The following is an 18,404-nucleotide window of genomic DNA, read 5'->3' as shown; positions in this document are numbered from 1 at the left end:
TCACTCAATGTGTACTATAACCAGCTTCTACGTGACCTGGTCTCCAGGTCTACCAGGACTTACAGAACCATCCCCACATCCCTGGGCAAAGAGCTAACCCTAGAAGAACGTTTTTATCCAAGGGGGACAGTCTCAAAGTCCATGTGCATCCAATACAGCTATCAAAGACATAGCTGCCAAGGTTTCAGATTGCAATGTGTGACATTTTCATAATTTCATTGTAATTATGAGTGACATTTCAACATGTATGAGTGACACTTTATCATGAGCAAATCATGAGGAAAACTTATAAAAATCAGAAACTACACTCAATTGAGTAATGGGAACCTCTAAAAAGATCCTAAAACTACTACAAAGCACCAGAAATGGAAGGGCACTAACCAGAGTCAGACTGCGTGACTGCAGTTCTCAGTAACATAAGGCAAGCAGGCACTGCAGCTGCTCAGAAGATCGAATTGATTTGATCATTCATGACAGCATGGTAGCCTAAAAAACAAAGTTCACAGCAAGTGCAATTTGGAGATTATACCATAAATCAGGCCTCTCCGAGACCGGCCAAACTAAATGACAAACTAACTTTGTTTTTCATTTCTGTTCGAGGACTGACTAAAGAGCATGCTGAACATTTAACACAGCAGACCCCATCCCACATGCATACATTTGACACAGCAGACACCATCCCACATGCATACATTTGACACAGCAGACAACATCCCACATGTATACTTTTGACACAGCAGACACCATCCCACATGCATACATTTAACACAGCAGACACCATCCCACATGCATACATTTAACACAGCAGACACCATCCCAAATGCATACATTTAACACTCAGGCACCATCCCACATGCATACATTTGACACCGCACACACCATTCCACATGCATACATTTAACACAGCAGACACCATCCCAAATGCATACATTTAACACAGCAGACACCATTCCACATGCATACATTTGACGCAGCAGACACCATCCCACATGCATACATCTGACACAGCAGACACCATCCCACATGCATACATTTAACACAGCAGACACCATCCCAAATGCATACATTTAACACAGCAGACACCATTCCACATGCATACATTTGACGCAGCAGACACCATCCCACATGCATACATTTGACACAGCAGACACCATCCCACATGTATACATTTGACGCAGCAGACACCATCCCACATGCATACATTTGACACAGCAGACAACATCCCACATGTATACTTTTGACACAGCAGACACCATCCCACATGCATACATTTAACACAGCAGACACCATCCCAAATGCATACATTTAACACAGCAGACCCCATCCCAAATGCATACATTTAACACAGCAGACACCATTCCACATGCATACATTTAACACAGCAGACACCATTCCACATGCATACATTTGACACAGCAGACACCATCCCACATGTATACATTTCACACAGCAGACACCATCCCGCATGCATACATTTGACGCAGCAGACACCATCCCACATGCATACATTTGACACAGCAGACACCATCCCACATGTATACATTTCACACAGCAGACACCATCCCGCATGCATACATTTGACACAGCAGACGCCATCCCACATGCATACATTTGACACAGCAGACACCATCCCACATGTATACATTTCACACAGCAGACACCATCCCAAATGCATACATTTAACACAGCAGACACCATTCCACATGCATACATTTAACACAGCAGACACCATTCCACATGCATACATTTGACGCAGCAGACACCATCCCACATGCATACATCTGACACAGCAGACACCATCCCACATGCATACATCTGACACAGCAGACACCATCCCACATGCATACATTTAACACAGCAGACACCATCCCAAATGCATACATTTAACACAGCAGACACCATTCCACATGCATACATTTGACGCAGCAGACACCATCCCACATGCATACATTTGACACAGCAGACACCATCCCACATGTATACATTTGACGCAGCAGACACCATCCCACATGCATACATTTGACACAGCAGACAACATCCCACATGTATACTTTTGACACAGCAGACACCATCCCACATGCATACATTTAACACAGCAGACACCATCCCAAATGCATACATTTAACACAGCAGACCCCATCCCAAATGCATACATTTAACACAGCAGACACCATTCCACATGCATACATTTAACACAGCAGACACCATTCCACATGCATACATTTGACACAGCAGACACCATCCCACATGTATACATTTCACACAGCAGACACCATCCCGCATGCATACATTTGACGCAGCAGACACCATCCCACATGCATACATTTGACACAGCAGACACCATCCCACATGTATACATTTCACACAGCAGACACCATCCCGCATGCATACATTTGACACAGCAGACACCATCCCAAATGCATACATTTAACACAGCAGACACCATTCCACATGCATACATTTAACACAGCAGACACCATTCCACATGCATACATTTGACACAGCAGACACCATCCCACATGTATACATTTCACACAGCAGACACCATCCCGCATGCATACATTCGACACAGCAGACACCATTCCACATGCATACATTTGACGCAGCAGACACCATCCCAATGCATACATTTGCTACGGTGGCACTTTCAGGGCTGGGACCCAAGGGCCCCTTCTACTCTGTGGGTAGGGAGGGTTGTGCACATTTTTATCGTAGCCTCTCTTACACTCTGTTTTATACTATTTGAAAATAATGACATGCATATTCATATTCATAGTGATGCCAGAGGCCAGGACTTCATAGCACTTCAAATACATGTTCTTAATCTCCAATGCATCAACAAGGGTTCAATTCTGTGTCACCTGCAGTGATCACCTTCACAGCTGAGCTTCCACAGCCTAACAGTGCATTCCCATCTGTTAGTTTAACTTGCATTTATGTTCTTCATTAAATGCGTGTACATTTTATATGACATGCAGTTACCTGCAGGTAAAGGGCAAGCAGAATAGTTACAACATATGTTGTTTATAGCCGCGTCGCCGGCCCCATCTCCATTGGGCTCGGGGTGGCCTCATATTCTTTCTTATGACCCGCTGGTTAAAAGACGAGCTGCATGAGCGAAGCTGCGCTTTGAACCACCCTGAAGCCTCCCTCTTGCCCACTGAACCCAACGCCTGTGAGCGCTCCCTTCACCCTGGGGCGAGCGGCTGCCAGAGAAAACAAGACACCAACCGACAAAACACCCATCACGGCTGCGCACGCGCAAGACCGCGCGACACAGCACGAGCAGGACCGCGCGTCACAGCTGCGCACGAGGGGGACCGCGCGACACAGCACGAGCAGGACTGCGCGACACAGCTGCGCACGAGCAGGACCGCACGACACAGCACGAGCAGGACCGCGCGTCACAACTGCGCACGAGCAGGACCGCGCGACGCAGCACGAGCAGGACCGCGCGTCACAACTGCGCACGAGCAGGACCACGCGTCACAGCTGCGCATGTGCGGGGCGAAGAGACTACCTCCGATCGCCGAGCTAGGACCTTGCCCTGGACAGATCTCACTCAACCTGCGCAGAGGAAAGACACTTCCCCCCGCATAGAGGAGCCAACCCGAGGCGCTTAAATATATCTCAGCGTGTGCTGTGTGTTGTCCTCAGCGCATGCGCAGTTAGTCTAAGGCCTCTTTACCCCGCGCTGTCGGAAGCGCTCTCTATCTCCAGCGCATGCGCAGTTCTTTATCCACGGCCCTCTTAACCCGACCACAGCAGGGCCCACAGGACCCACATTAAACCCCAGGTGAGGTCAAGAGGTACAAAGATTGTCTGGTGCTGGAGGGTCTCGAGCCTGCTGTCCGGGATTCATTTTGTTGTTGTCTGCATCGATCGATGATTATTTGTATCAAAAATGCTCATTGACCCTCATTGGTGGAGTTGGGTCACTCTTTTTCCCGCCGGGTCTGGGCACCTCAAGGTCTGTACTGCATAGCAGCTATACTGGGTCTCCTTGTGTCTGCTGAGTTGGGTCACTCTTTTCAAGGCCTCAGCAAACGGTGACAAGTCAGTGTGATGAGAAGATCGACTTGAATTCCGTTTGTGGCTTTCACCGGAGTAAAGGGGGGCAGCCCCGTCAACTGAAAGTGAAAGAACACACTCACAGTCATCACCACCGACTGCGCCTCATTGCTACATAGTCCTGGGCCTGCACAGCTGATGTGTCTCAACCTCACTAGGCAGACCCCCCAGGATATAGCGGCATGGATTAGCAAATTTAGCGGCACAAAAATGGAAATTTAGCGGCAATTTTGCGGCATTTTATTTGGCCCTGGACCTTGATAAAGCGGCCTCCAGTGACCCCATCCGTCACCCGTCCTTCCTTACACTCTTTCTGCCTCACAATTCTCCCTCTCTTAGTTGTGTTTTGCCGCTTTTAGCTCCTCTATCTTCCTTCCTGTTACACTCTTTCCACTGTCCCATTCAGCTTTGTTTCTCATGCCCCTTCCTTTCTGTGCCTCATTCACTCATCCTCTCTCACACACATACATCTTTCTCTCTCTCCTTATCGATATCTCTCTCATCAGCCCAGTCTCTTATCCCCTGTCCCTCTCTCTTTCCATCTTCGGATCTCTCTAGCACCCTGCCTCTCTAGTTCTCTGTCTCCCTCTCTGCCTTCCTCGCCCTCTCTTCTCTCTATAACTCTCATACTTTCGTTCTTCCAGACACTGTCTTTCTTCCCCTTCCTCTCTCGCCCTCTTTCTCGCGCATTCACCCTCCCTCTTTCTCTCCTGCTCACTCCTCTCTACTTTTCTCCACCTTTCAGTTTCATTCGCCCAGTTTCTCTCACCCCCTACTACCCTTTCCTTCTTTCCCACCTCTATGACTTATTTGCTCACCCCCCCTCTCTTTCACCCCTTCTTTCTCGTCTCACCTGCCCCATACCATCAGTTTTCATTCTTGCTCCCTCTCTTTACCTTTGCGCTCCACCTTTCACCTTTATCCTCCCATTTTCTTTTACCCCTGCCCTTTCCTTCTAAACGCCCCACTCTCCCTTGCTTTCACCCCTTTCCTCTCCTCACACATGTGCCCCCAGCCACTCTTCCTTTCTTTCACCCCTTTCTTCTCCTCACACGTACCTCCAACCCCTCTTTCTCTCTCCCTCCTGTCTGTGATCCTCCGTGCAGGAAGCGTTGGTAACTGTCGCTCGCATCCTCCGGAGAGAAACCCCGGGGTCTCGCAGTACTAGAGCAAGAAAAAAGAAAAACTGATTTTTTTTCTAATTTTGAAAAAAAATCTGCTCTACCTCTCCGTTTAGCAGGAACAATAATCACAAGCGTTATCTGGTCATTTTTAATGCTGTCTGAAAACTTGACCCCCAAGGAACTCTGCCACAAGTATTCTTAACTCATAAGTTATTTCTAAATACAGCGCCCCTTCCCTGAGGTAAGCGCCCAGTGCGGTAGCACCAGTTGCACTGCCCTAAAGCTAGCCCTGACGAAATGTAATATCTAAGTGAAGAAGTTCTAACTTTCGACAGCTATAATTCAAGCATCATTAGCGCGAGACAGCACTATGTTTATATGCAAAAAACCTTGGGAGATTGTGCCCCTGAGTTTCCCTATATTTTCTGCCACTCAGTGCATTACACAATGCAACTTGAATAAAATGAGATTTAATCGTTTGTAATGACAGCTACACTTTTACATGCGCTGGGGTAGCAGGTGCTAACTAACCAAAATCTCCCACTTGTCAGATAAAAACATCTGAATGTTCTGCAGACTCTTGCGAGGCTGCAAATGACGAGAAGCTTGCACTTAAGTTGCTCATCTAGTCCAAAGAAAGACCCGATTGACTGAACCTGGGAAACTCCAGAGCTCAGCTGTGTCTAAGGAAAAGAATAAGCTTGCAGTGACAAAGCCTTAGCTGCGCCTTTTGTCTGTGTGTGAGAAGCGTGCAGAACTCTTGACCATTCTCCCTCTCATATGTGTAATGAACTTTACACATTTGCTGCTTGTTCTGTATTTGTACTGTCTGATGAAAGCTTGCACCACCGCAAGCCCCTGACACCTGCCAGAGCCGAGGATAACAGGCGGGGGCGTGAAAAACTAAGCCTCATTAACAAGTACAAGGTCTTTAAATGACCTGTGAAGTACTCGGGTGCGGCTGGCAGCTTTGAACTGCCAGCCGCACCCGAGTACTTCACAGGTCATTTAAAGACCTTGCACTTGTTAATGAGGCTTAGTCTGACTGTCTGTGTGTGTCCCAGGAAGCTGCTGACACACACGAGTGGGGAGAGGGCGGCGCGCACAGCCAGGCCTTGTTTGTTTTGCTGTCTCACTTGTAAATATCGCGGCCAATATGGTTATTTTCGCGGCCATCGCGGTAATCTGCCAATTTCGTGATTTTTTCGTGAATCGCGAAATCGCGATAAACTGGAGGGTCTGACTAGGGCCTCAGTAACCAGGTAGCGGTCAGCCAATGCCCATCAGGTAAACAAGCATGGGCATAGCCAGTAGGTCTTGCCTCTGGGACCTTATACGTGTTTAGTTATCCAGCACAATATCCTTGGGGCAACAACATCAACTGTTGCATGGCTAAACACTTATAAGGTCCCAACAGCGCAACCTATTGGCTATGCCAGTGCTTGTTTTCATTGGTTCCTGTTTGTGCCTTTCAGAGATGCAAGCTTCTGTTTCGTCCTCCTGTCAAACTACTTCCGTCTTTTGTTGATCTAGGTCACAGGTACTCACAAACATTTTCCTGGGGGCCGCAAAGTTTGGTCTATGGTGTGACCGAGGGCCGCACTGATGCCAGCGGGGGTGTTAACTCTGGGTAGGGGAAACAAAGCATGTTTATCTAGTGGCTGCCTTTAAGAATGAAGGTGTTCCTGAAGTTAAGGGCCTAGTTACCTCCTTTTTAGGTCTCGTGGCGTTAACAGCGCGAAGCGCTGTCTCGCCAGAGACCTATTGTTAGCGACGCAGCTTTCCAGGAGACAGGATCTGGCCGCGCGCATCTCCTCTGCCAGAAGGCGATTTGAGCGGGCCACGCGCACAAGAACACGCTCACTGTGGCCAGCTCTTGTCTCTTGGGAAGCTCCAACACACACTCATGTGCACACACAGAGGCACACACACATACAGAGACACCCCACGCCGCACACAGAGACACACACATGAGCGCACATACACGCACGTATACATACAGAGACCCCCCCCCCCCACCGTCGCACACATACACACATGCGCGCACACATACACACACAAGCTTACCGACGCCCCCCCTGCCTCCCCCCGAAAAGTAAGGGCCACTTACCGCCACTCCGGACATCTCCAGCCTAGGCGGGGCTCTCCCTCGGGCATGGGAGCCCCGCGTCACCACTGCTCCTCCAGGCACTCCGTGGGCGGGCTTCAGAAGACGGAAGTCCCGCCCCACGATAGGTTTCGTTTTTGGGAGTGCGCACGCACGTCTTGTTCATGGGAGTCAGGGAGCCACAGACTGCCATGTAGGGCTCATGACAACGAACAGTATGTATGAAACACTAGGGCATTCGTTTCTGTTCCTCACCAGAATACCTTAAAACGCCAAGACAGTTTAGCTCAAGCTGGCTTCCAGCCATTGAGATAAACGTTGTCTGTGCGTGTATCGGTTCTCATTGATTTTGTATGATCATTGGCGGCAGTGCTGCAGTAAAATTGTTGACTCGCTCAGGGCAGTGATGGCTTGCTGCGGACTAACCTGAAATCCCCAGCTAACATACAATAGGTGCACCATTGACTAGCCTCCTTCCTATACAACAGGTAACCAACACTATTTGTGAGCGTTTTATGTCCTCTACACACAAGGTACAACATGGAGTTTTTTGGGGATCTTTATTAACTCCTGGAATCATTATTAACTCCTGGAATCATTTAACATCTACTTTCAACTTGTGGCCAACCTTAAAAGAACATTTGGCTACCTTACCGTATGTAAGCAGGTGACACACAAAATTAGGTTATGCTCGGACGGACATAACTTGCCAAAACCTTTCAGAGACTACTGTAGAAGTGTTGGGTTGTATGGCAGATAATTCTCTTGAGCTCAACTCCGACAAAGCAGAGGTTCTTGTGGCTGGAGTACAGGCCTCCCTCTCACTCATGGGATCCTACCTCTGGCTGGCGAGCACAGGGAATATTCCCTTTAGTTATAAAGGTTAACTTTTACATTGAAGCAAACATTTAACGGGACAAATACACAGAACACAGGCCTTGCTTTGCTACCACCTACTTTATTAAAAGTAACTTCCTTTGGTACCAGAGACAACAAATTAGGAACATATTAAATGCATCAGTTTGATCAAGGTTGGATTAAAGCCCCTCCCGCCCAGGTCATCCTATCTATCTCCTTCGCACGCTTCGGGTGGGGTAGAAGGTCGCTGCCCTTCAAATTTTATGTCTAACAAGAACATCCATCTTGCATTCTTAGGCTAAACTATACTGGCTTCCCTTCAAGAATGTTATCTGTAAGGCTTTATAGCTACATCAACATCCAGCAGTCACCAAATAAAGTCTAAATGTACTAGTCACAAGTCCTTGCATTCTAGACTGTCAGAAAATCTAAGTTTCCCAATGTTTGAGAGTGAGATTAGGAGTAGTTGTGTCGCACGTAGCAATCTGCACAGTGGCGTGCAACGGTGTCACAATGTATCAGTTTGAAGATGCAAATGAGTCATTTGCTTTTGTGTCATCAATGAAACTTAGGGGGAAATTTGACAGGCTTTGTGTGAAAGTGAACTCAGTAGCAGAACTTTAGTACGTACACATACAGAAACACCCCCCCACCGTCGCACACATACACACACAAGCTTACCGACATCCCCCTGCCGCCCCCCCCCTTACAAGTAAGGCCCACTTACCGGCACTCCGGACTTCTGCAGCCTACGCGGGGCTCTCCCTCGGGCATAGGAGCCCCGCGTCACCACTGCTTCTCCAGGCACGCTTTCACCAGTCACACACACACCACCAGCCGTCAGAGCACGCTTTCACAAGGCACACACACACACCACCAGCCGTCGGTGCACGCTTTCACCAGGCACACTCGCACCACCAGCCGTCAGTGCACGCTTTCACCAGGCACACACACACCACCAGCCGTCAGTGCACGCTTTCACCACGCACATACAACACCAGCCATCAGTGCACACTTCCACCAGGCACACAGACACCACCTGACGTCAGTGCAGGCATCGGAGTGCTTTAAATCAGCATGCTTATAACAAGCAAGACTAGCACTCTATATTACTGCCAACTTTGCTTAGCATAAGCAACAGCTAACCATTCACAAACAATGTTTATATACCAATTGCAAATTAAAAAAATAAATAATGCAAAGCATTGTCAATTACAATGCCAGTAACTCTAACTTTAATGCTGAGAGACCTATTGCATTGTAAATGCTTGTTCTAACTGCAATTAACCTTTAAATAAGTGTTTGCTGTATATGTACGTTTCTTTTTCATGTTAGTTCTGAGTCAAGTAAACAGCAGCCCAGTGCTGCTACTGCCGAGGGTTCCGCATGTAAAGACCTGGAGGGCCTTATGCGGCCCCTGGGCCGTGCTTTGAGTATCACTGATCTAGATCCTCCCGGCGACCGTCCCAGCTACATGTGTAGTTCCATGTTCTTCAAAAAGGGGTCAGGGTTGAGCCGGGGCGGCTGTATCTCCTTTGCTCTCGGTGGTCCCATGGGAGTAAAAGCTGCTCATTCTGCTAATCCTTCCCTAACTTTCCAGAAGTGTCTGAGCAGACAGGTTCACTGAGTCATTCTTGGTTACTGAGTGAGTCTGTTACATTTTTGCAACATTTATTCAGCGAGTCTCTTTATTCCTAATGTATGGTGACAAGATGCTCAGATCAGATTCTTCCTGTTTCTCTTGCTAAGCCATAGCGCGTCCATTGGGGGGAGTGGGAGTGGTAGAGCTGGGGCTGCCCTTCAAGATGCTCACACCCTGCACGGCTCAAGAAGCTGCCATGGCTTAACAAGAGAAACAGGAAGAATCAGAGAAACTGACACAGGTCAGACCCACGGTACCAGAGAGTACTAACTGAGAACTTGATTGTTTGCACAGTCTCTTTAAGCCAGAGTATTTTGAATGATTGAATGTATCGCTTTTACAATTACTCTGGATGCTTCTAAGACAATCGCATTTTAAATTTAAAGCTTTTTGAAACAAATGTTTTTTAAACTGAAATTGCATTGAATGCTTACTCACCGTGGGTAAGCCTGACTTACGTCGAATAGTAGAACGAGAACGGGAGCTGGGCTGGGCAGGACCAGTGACCACAGCTGGAGGACTCGCCCTCGTGGGGAGCGAGGGACAGGTCAGCGCTCTAGTAGTTAAGCAAAAGCCTACTTATGGTGCCCGCAGCATGGACGCGCAGCGGCACACTGCTGGCGTGCCTAAGGCTAGCCCGCTTGCGTCCGGACATGGTCTAGGGCAAGGAACCATGCCGGATTCGTCCCAGAAAACGGTAAGCTCATCGCATATGATAGAGCATTTTTATTCTCATTGAGATACTCGGGTAGAGCCCATTGTGAGATGATTCTAGCGCCAACAAGCTTGATAGGGAAGAAGATGTCATGCTCTATCTGCCGGACTAAGTTTAACTCAGGAAGATTGAAGGGCCACTACAACTAGATAGGCCCACAAGGAATAAGCAATAGCAAATGGGACTTATTAACAGTAGATCCATTGAGATACTGAAAACAGCAAACCGCAAGTACAAAAAGGCAGAGTACAGGGGGCGCGAGCCCTAAACAAAACAAACAAAAGGTTTTAGAGGGGCAGGGTTTGCAAATTAGCATAGGCAGTGAGCCGTAATGTCACAGAGAGGGACATTGCAAGTCTATTATGCCTCTCTTTAATGGTAATGAACCGTGATTCACATAATATAAGCACGCACATGAGCAGTGTATACCCTCATGTACATAAATGAAGAAGGCTTAAATGTATTTTGGTACAACAATGTGGGAGAGTTTTAATGAAACATGAGGGAACAGAGCAAGTTTCCAGTTGGAGAAAGCTAAAATATTGTAACGCATGATATAGAATGAATATAGTCCTCTCTGAATCTGACTTGCATATCTATGTACTTTTTTTTACTGCATTGCACAGATATTCTATGCAGTAGTCTATTATTATTTTCCTTTTGCATGATAGCGTGCATTACAGTTAGCTTATAGATGCCACGTCTTCAGATATTTAATTCACTAATTGTGAGCATTTTTATTTTGGTGCTCATAAATTTTCTCTATCTAGCGATTCATTTGATATTTACTTAATACCAGGCAGTTGGGTTATACCTGCTACTTGCTACCAAATGGGTGTTTGGACACACAACAAACTGGAACAAGCATTTGCAATGCAATTGGTCTCGCATTTACGCAAGTTTGAGCTATTGGCATTGTAAATGACAATGCCTTTTATTTATGTTTTGGTTTTCAAAACATAAATAAAATGCTTTGTCATTTACAATTCCAATATGCTTGTTATCTTCCGTCTCATGGTCTTTCTTAGTAACATTAGAAAACTTAAATTTGAAGCTTTTGTGTGGGCCCTTATGGCCTAGGACGCTGTACACACAACCATAAATTTCTAATTTGTTGTCAACAAAGTTTGAATTTGAATGATTCTGCCCAGGTTTAACCAAAAGCTGTCTGTTACTGAAACATTTTGCATAGTGTATTTTCCTGTCAACAAATAAACATGTGTGTGGCATAAATGCCTCGGTGCCTGCTTACTTCCTTGAAGTACTATTGTCCTTATAGTAATGTCCCCAATTTAAATATATTCAAATGGCATTAGATTTATGGAATTCCCCCTTCCCACCCCATAACAGAACCAATGCTATGGATTACCTAGATACCTGTGTATGTGGTTTGATTGCCACAGTTGTCCTTGAGGACTCCGGTTCTGGTGTGCATTACTGGGTGAAAGGTGAAGATAGACAGATACTGTTTGTAGAAGTTATTTCCAATGGTCCCTTTGGCAGCGGCTATAAACCGCTCACGCCTCTTTGTCCCATGCTCCACTGGCATCCCACGGATTTTTCATGGACGATTAAATCTGCCCCTGTAAGTGTATCCCGCCCCTGGGAAGCCCGTGGGATCTATTCCAAGCCAATCGCCTGTTACATTAAACCACATGAGCTACAGGGGCAGAACCCACAGATGGCCGCTGCTGTACATGCGTCTGCGGCACGGCGCCCGTGCGCTTAGGGCTTCTACGTGCTTAGTTTCTTGGCCGTCAGGTGTAATATTACTGGAGCACCAAGGCCGCAGGCCACGGCTCTCATTCAGTCCATTTTTTCTGTGAATTTATTGTTTGGGTGAGGGGTTACGTTTCTCTTCATTTCCAACAGGAAGAAGACTTTTCTGCAGATGCGCCACTAAAAAATCTGTTAACGTTATTCATTGCATAGGAAATTATGTTGGTGGATGTGGTGGTGGTGGACATGGTGGTGGTGGATGCGGTGGTGGTGGATATGGTGGTGGTGGTGGACGTGATGGTGGTGGTGGACATGGAGATGGTGGACGTGGTGGTGGTGGTGATAGACGTGGTGGTGGCCTTGTGGTGGACGTGGTGGTGGACATGGTGGTGGTGGACGTGGTAGTGGATGTGGTGGTGTTGGTGTTGGACATGGTGGTGGTGGACGTGGACGTGGTGGACGTGGTGATGGTGGTGGACATGGTGGTGGTGGACATGGTGGTGGTTAACATGGTGGTGGTGGACGTGGTAGTGGTGGATGTGGTGGTAGTGGTGGACGTGGTGGAGGTGGATGTGATGGTGGTGGTGGACGTGGTGGTGGTGGACGTAGTGGTGGTGGACTTAGTGGTGGTGGATGTGGTGGTGGTGGATGTGCCGGTAGACGTGGTGGTGGACGTTGTGGTGGTGGGTCTGGTGGTGGACGTGGACATGGTGGTTGTGGACGTGGTAGTGGTGCAGGTGGGTGTGGTGGTGGTGTTGGACGTGGTGGTGGTGGACGTGGTGGTGGTGGATGTGGTGGTGGACGTAGTGGTGGTGGACGTGGTGGTGGTGGTGGTGGTGGACATGGTGGAGGATGTGGTGGTGGATATGGTGGTGTTGGTGGTGGACATGGTAATGGTGGATGTGGTGGTGGATGACATGCACGTGGTGGTGGGTGTGGTGGTGGTGTACATGGTGTTGGACATGGTGGACGTGGTGGTTGTGGACGTGGTGGTGATGGACGTTGTGATGGACATGGTGGTGGTGGACGTGGTGGTGGTGGACATGGTGATGGTGGTAACCATGGTGGTGGATGTGGCGGACATGGTGGTGGTGGACGTGGTGGTGGTGGTAGTGGTGGTGAACGTGGTGGTGGTGGACGTGGTGGTGGTGGACGTGTTGGTGGATGTCGTGGTGGACATGGTGGTGGTGGACGTGGTGGTGGTGGGGGTGGTGGTGGATGTGGTGGTGGACGTGGTGACGGTGGATGTGGTGGTGGTGGTAGTGGAAGTGGTGGTGGATGTGGTGGTGGTGGTCGACGTGGTGTTGGTGGTGAACATTGTGGTGGATGGGGTGGTGGACGTGGTCGATGTGGACGTGGTGATGGACTTAGTGGTGGTGGTAGATGTGGTGGTGGACATCGTGGTGGACGTTGTGGTGGTGGGTGTGGTGGTGGACGTGGACATGGTTGTGGACATGGTGGTGATGGACATGGTGGTGGATGTGGTGATTGTGGTGGTGGATTTGGTGGTGGTGGATGTGGTGGTGGTGCTAGTGGTGGTGGACGTAGTGGTGGTGGTGGGTGTGGTGATGGTGGACGTGGTGGTGGAGGTGGGTGTGGTGGTGGACGTGGTGGTGGTGGACATGCTGGTGGACGTAGTGGTGGTGGACAAGGTGGTGGTGGATGTAGTGGTGGTGGTTGTGGACATGGTGGACATGGTGGAGAATGTGGTGGTGTTGGTGGTGGACATGGTAGTGGTGGATGTGGTGGTGGAGGACATGGATGTGATGGTGGTGGACATGGAAGGTGGTGGACGTGGTGGTGGTGGTGGATGTGGTGGTGGGTGTGGTGGTGGTGGACGTGGTGGAGGTGGAGGGTGTTGGTGGACGTGGTGGACATGGTGGTGGTGGACATAGTGGTGGTGGATGTAGTGTTGGAGGATGTGGTGGTAGACGTGGTGGTGGTGGTGGTGGACGTGGTGGTGGACGTGGTGGTTGTGGATGTGTTGGGGATGGACATGGTGGTGATGGACGTGTTGGACTTGGTGATGGTGGTGGACATGGTGGTGGATGTGGCGGACATTGTGGTGGACGTGGTGGTGGACGTGGTGGTGGTGGTAGTGGTGGTGGACGTGCTGGTGGTGGACGTGGTGGATGTGGTGGGGGACATGTTGGTGGTGGACGTGTTAGTGGTGGACGTTGTGAGGGTGGGGGTGGTGGTGGACGTGGTGGTGGTGGATGTGGTGGTGGTGGACGTGGACATGGTGGTGGATGTGGTGGTGGTGGTAGTGGTGATGGACGTGGTGGTGGTGGACGTGGTGGCGGTGGATGTGGTGGGGGACATGGTGGATGTGGCGGTGGTGGACGTGGTGATGGTGGTGGACATGGTGGTGGATGTGGCGGACATGGTGGTGGTGGACATGGTGGTGGTGGACGTGGACATGGTGGTGGATGTGGTGGTGGTGGTAGTGGTGATGGACGTGGTGGTGGTGGACGTGGTGGCGGTGGACGTGGTGGCGGTGGATGTGGTGGGGGACATGGTGGTTGAGGTGGTGGTGGACGTTGTGGGGGTGGTGGTAGACATGGTGGTTGTGGTGGTGGTGGATGTGGTGGTGGTGGATGTGGTGGTGGTGGTCGACGTGGTGTTGGTGGTGAACATGGTGGTGGTGGATGTGGTGGATATGCCAGTGGTGGACGTGGTGGTGGTGGACGTGGTGGTGGACGTGGTGGTGGATGGGGTGGTGGATGTGGTGGATGTGGTGGATGTGGTGGACCTGGTGGTGGTTGTAGTGGTGGTGGTCGTACTGGTGGTGGTGGGTGTGGTGATGGTGGACGTGGAGATGGTGGTGGTGGATGTGGTGGTGGTGGACATGGTGGTGGTGGACGTTGTGGTGATGGACATGGTGGTGGTGGTGGACGCGGTGGTGGTGGTGGACGTGCTAGTGGTGGACTTGGGGGTGATGGTGGACGTGGGGGTGGTGGTGGACGTGGTGGTGGTGGTGGATGTGGTGTTGGACGCGGCACGATTGGTGGATGTGGCACGATTGGCCACCTCACTTTGGCACTAGCAACAAGGGACAGAGGCTGGACCTGGCAGCTATTTTTCCTTTAAAAAAAGAGGGGAAAAGGGGATGGAAGTTTGGTTGCAGGGGACATTATTTCGCAATAAAATGACAGTTATTTCAAAATGCAAACACAAACTTTGCAAAGGCAAGGGAAACAAGGACATTGCAAGGTTTTCAAAGGGCAAGAATAAGGAGCTTTGTTTCATCCCACCAGTATAACCAATCCAAGCCACGAAAGCGAAAGTTAAAGTGATCGGACGGAGGCAGAGAGGAAAGCAATTTAATGACAAGTGACTGAGGAGACAGATGGCTTTTCCGCGCGTGCACGTGCACTTAAGCTTGTAGCCAGCCCACTTGCAAGATGCCCTTTACTATAAGTCGAGCAACGCTGTTCTAGGCTCGACCTAAAAATGAAATGTGATGAGTTTTCACTAGAATAATAAGGTTGATTGTTGGTGTCTCATCATTTTCATTTGTTTCAGTTGGTGACTTAGGTCTCGCCTAGGTAGCGCGCATGCGCTGTCTCTCCGAGACATCTAGTAATCTATATGCTTGGGGAAAGTCCACCTATTGCCGGATAATTTCCGAGACATTTTGTTAGGGCTTTTAAAAGTGCTGCCACATGGCTTTCAGCGCCCTGGCCTCTCCTTCTTTCGTGCGCACCACTTGCGTGTTTTTTTTTTTTACACGCACACAACTCCCGGGCTTGTTGCTCGCGCTTCTTGTTTTAATTATAATGTTGGTATGCGCTGTAATTAACATGCTTCCTGACGAGATCCCTGGCACTTAAGTTTAAAAAAAATTAATTAATGGGTGTAATATTGTTTCACAAGCCCTGTCACCACCCACTGCACGCGTGTACATGTAGCACAGAATTCCCGGGAGCTATAATTACATGCTGAAGTAAAAATCCTTGCTTTATATCGATTTTCGTGCCATGGGGAAGAAGGTAGCTGTATCATTATTGTCTGCTGCTTCTCGGTTTTTCCTTTCACTTGTATACTCTGGTGTTCCTCGTGCACCCTCTTCGCCTCCCACCTTTCTTGACTGTCTTTAAGGGAGATGCCTAAATTAACTCTGCCCGCTCTGGTAATCTAAATGCTGTCCCTGCCAGCCCCGGCAGCAGCCCACAGTCTTTTGTTTGCGCACTGCACCCAGGAAGGCAGAACCCGCTCCTAGTCAGTCTCTCACATTGATGCTGTTAATTGGCCACAAGTGTTACCGTGGCAGGCTGAGAACTGCAGCCAACCCTTTAAACATGGGATTCAGGTGCGTAACCTAGACCCTGCCATAGTCCAAGCCCCTCTACCGCCCCCGCCCTGTCACTCAAGGCAATTGTATTTTATTTATATAGCGCTTACTACCTCTCACGAGGCGCAGTAGTGCTTTTCAGCGAGTCCGAGATGATTTCCTTTCATTTTTTGCGGTCTTACACTATGACAAACAAGGCACACAGAGATTTTTATAGTATTTAGATGTGAGTTGCACATTTTCAGACGATTCCTTGTTTTACTTTAAATACCTGATGTTTCTGAATAAAGAGTTGAACGCGCCTTGTGAAGAGGCTGCCATGAAATAAGCAGGGCTAGTGTCTCTAAACTTTGCAAACAGACTAAGAGGTTTTGCCAAAGCGGCTGAGAAGCAGGGCTGTGCGTAATGACCTTTTGAGATGCTTACAGAAGACAGCTGGCCGCCTTAGAAGGGAGTTCAGAGCCAACATCTCGCCAGCCTTTCTGCCATTCGCACTAGTCCATGGATTGCTGTAGCATTTATATGTCTGTTGAGTATGTTTGGGAAAAATTGGTGGGCATTAAAATACGTCTCTTACATAATACCAAAAGTTAGGATGCGCTTTCTACCCCTGACGAGGCGCTAATATTTCACACAGATTTTACCATTTTTTTTCTGACGTCAAATGTTGATCAAATCTTTTGATCTTTGCTTCATTTTTATTTTACTCAAGGGTAAGTCTCAGTAGAAAAAAGGGTTCTCGGCACGCTCTACTTGTTATCACAGCGCGTTTAATGTTAATTAGCATCTGTAGTGTGTATAAATGCGGAAATAATTTCTTTTAGGTTTTTGGCAATGGCATTTTCTTTGTCTATGGTCCTTATTTAGGCATCAGCCATGCTAAGCAAATACAGGCATGCTCACCTTCAGCCGTCCATCCTACGTTACAACGAGTTCTTAGAAACCAGACTCTTAAGCCATTGGGACTTCCCCTGCTTGGATTATTGATTTCTCCAAGAACTCATTTATTATGCATGCACAACTATTCCTTAGGGGTTCATTCATGATGTTCCTCTGCCCGACTTTACGTCAATGCTAGCATTCCTAAGCACCTTCCAGGTATAAATATACGTTCACTTACCCTGGCAAAACATGGCTCGGCTACACAGCTCGATACGGCTCGCCACTGCAAGTTCGGAAGGAATTTGAGTCCCCACCTGACGCACTGACCAGACGCTGTCATCCTGCTCGCAGATAATCCAGCTTTCAGTGTTTCTGACTCCCTTCGTGGGTTGTTAGATATTGAGACCCGGAAAGAGATTCCAACCTCTCTCATTCTAAGGTATAGAGCATACTGTAACCTAGAGGGACTCTTAGCAATACAAAACTATAGCTCGCTATACTATATAAAACAGCACCTACTTCTTACCTCGTACTACACTTAGGTTAGGTACAATGGGGTAGAACTATTTAGAAGCACGAGACAAGCATTTTAACCTGTGTTATTTATGTATGTGTATAGGAATATATGTCATAGCTAAAAAACAATGTTATTGCAGTATTATTTCTTCTTACTGCTCATGCTGTACGTATTATATTTAGCATACCGTCTTACGATTGTAACAGATCATATCTCTTGCACGAGAAATAAGACTGTTCAATAGATTCTTTTATTGAAACACCCGTCTATCTATTTCTGTGTAACTCTGAAGAAATGGAGCTTGCACGATTCACTGAGTAAAATTGTTATCTATTATTTCCACGATTCTGAGAACTATTTAGATTCTAAGGGAAACAAATTTGTCATGTTTATGCGGTTGTCAGAAACTAATCCCTTCTCTTCATTCAAGAAGTTTCTAGTGATCTCTGAGTTAGCTGGCACTACAAGTAATTAA

General features: G+C 48.3%; 1 protein-coding gene, 1 long non-coding RNA gene and 1 pseudogene across 4 annotated transcripts in view; 2 read left to right on the top strand and 1 right to left on the bottom strand.

The window, feature by feature from the left end:
• Positions 1-3,252, bottom strand: part of LOC147737263 (uncharacterized) — a 46,855-nt pseudogene extending 43,603 nt beyond the window's left edge. The window contains exon 1 of the transcript XR_015295989.1: positions 2,983-3,252. The product of XR_015295989.1 is annotated as an uncharacterized LOC147737263 (transcript). The remainder of the gene's footprint in view (positions 1-2,982) is intronic.
• Positions 1-18,404, top strand: part of LOC147737261 (uncharacterized) — a 365,313-nt gene that overhangs the window by 310,299 nt on the left and 36,610 nt on the right. The gene's annotated exons all lie outside the window — the stretch shown is intronic.
• LOC147737262 (uncharacterized) overlaps positions 3,751-18,404 on the top strand; it is a 48,448-nt gene continuing 33,794 nt past the window's right edge. For both annotated transcript variants that reach the window (XR_015296009.1, XR_015296005.1), the window contains exon 1: positions 3,751-3,796. This is a non-coding gene — a long non-coding RNA (uncharacterized LOC147737262). The remainder of the gene's footprint in view (positions 3,797-18,404) is intronic.

This window comes from Lissotriton vulgaris, chromosome 1_1 (genome assembly GCF_964263255.1).
Source record: "Lissotriton vulgaris chromosome 1_1, aLisVul1.2, whole genome shotgun sequence".
Classification (NCBI taxonomy): Eukaryota; Metazoa; Chordata; class Amphibia; order Caudata; family Salamandridae; genus Lissotriton; species Lissotriton vulgaris.
This window is presented reverse-complemented; position numbering and strand designations above follow the sequence as displayed.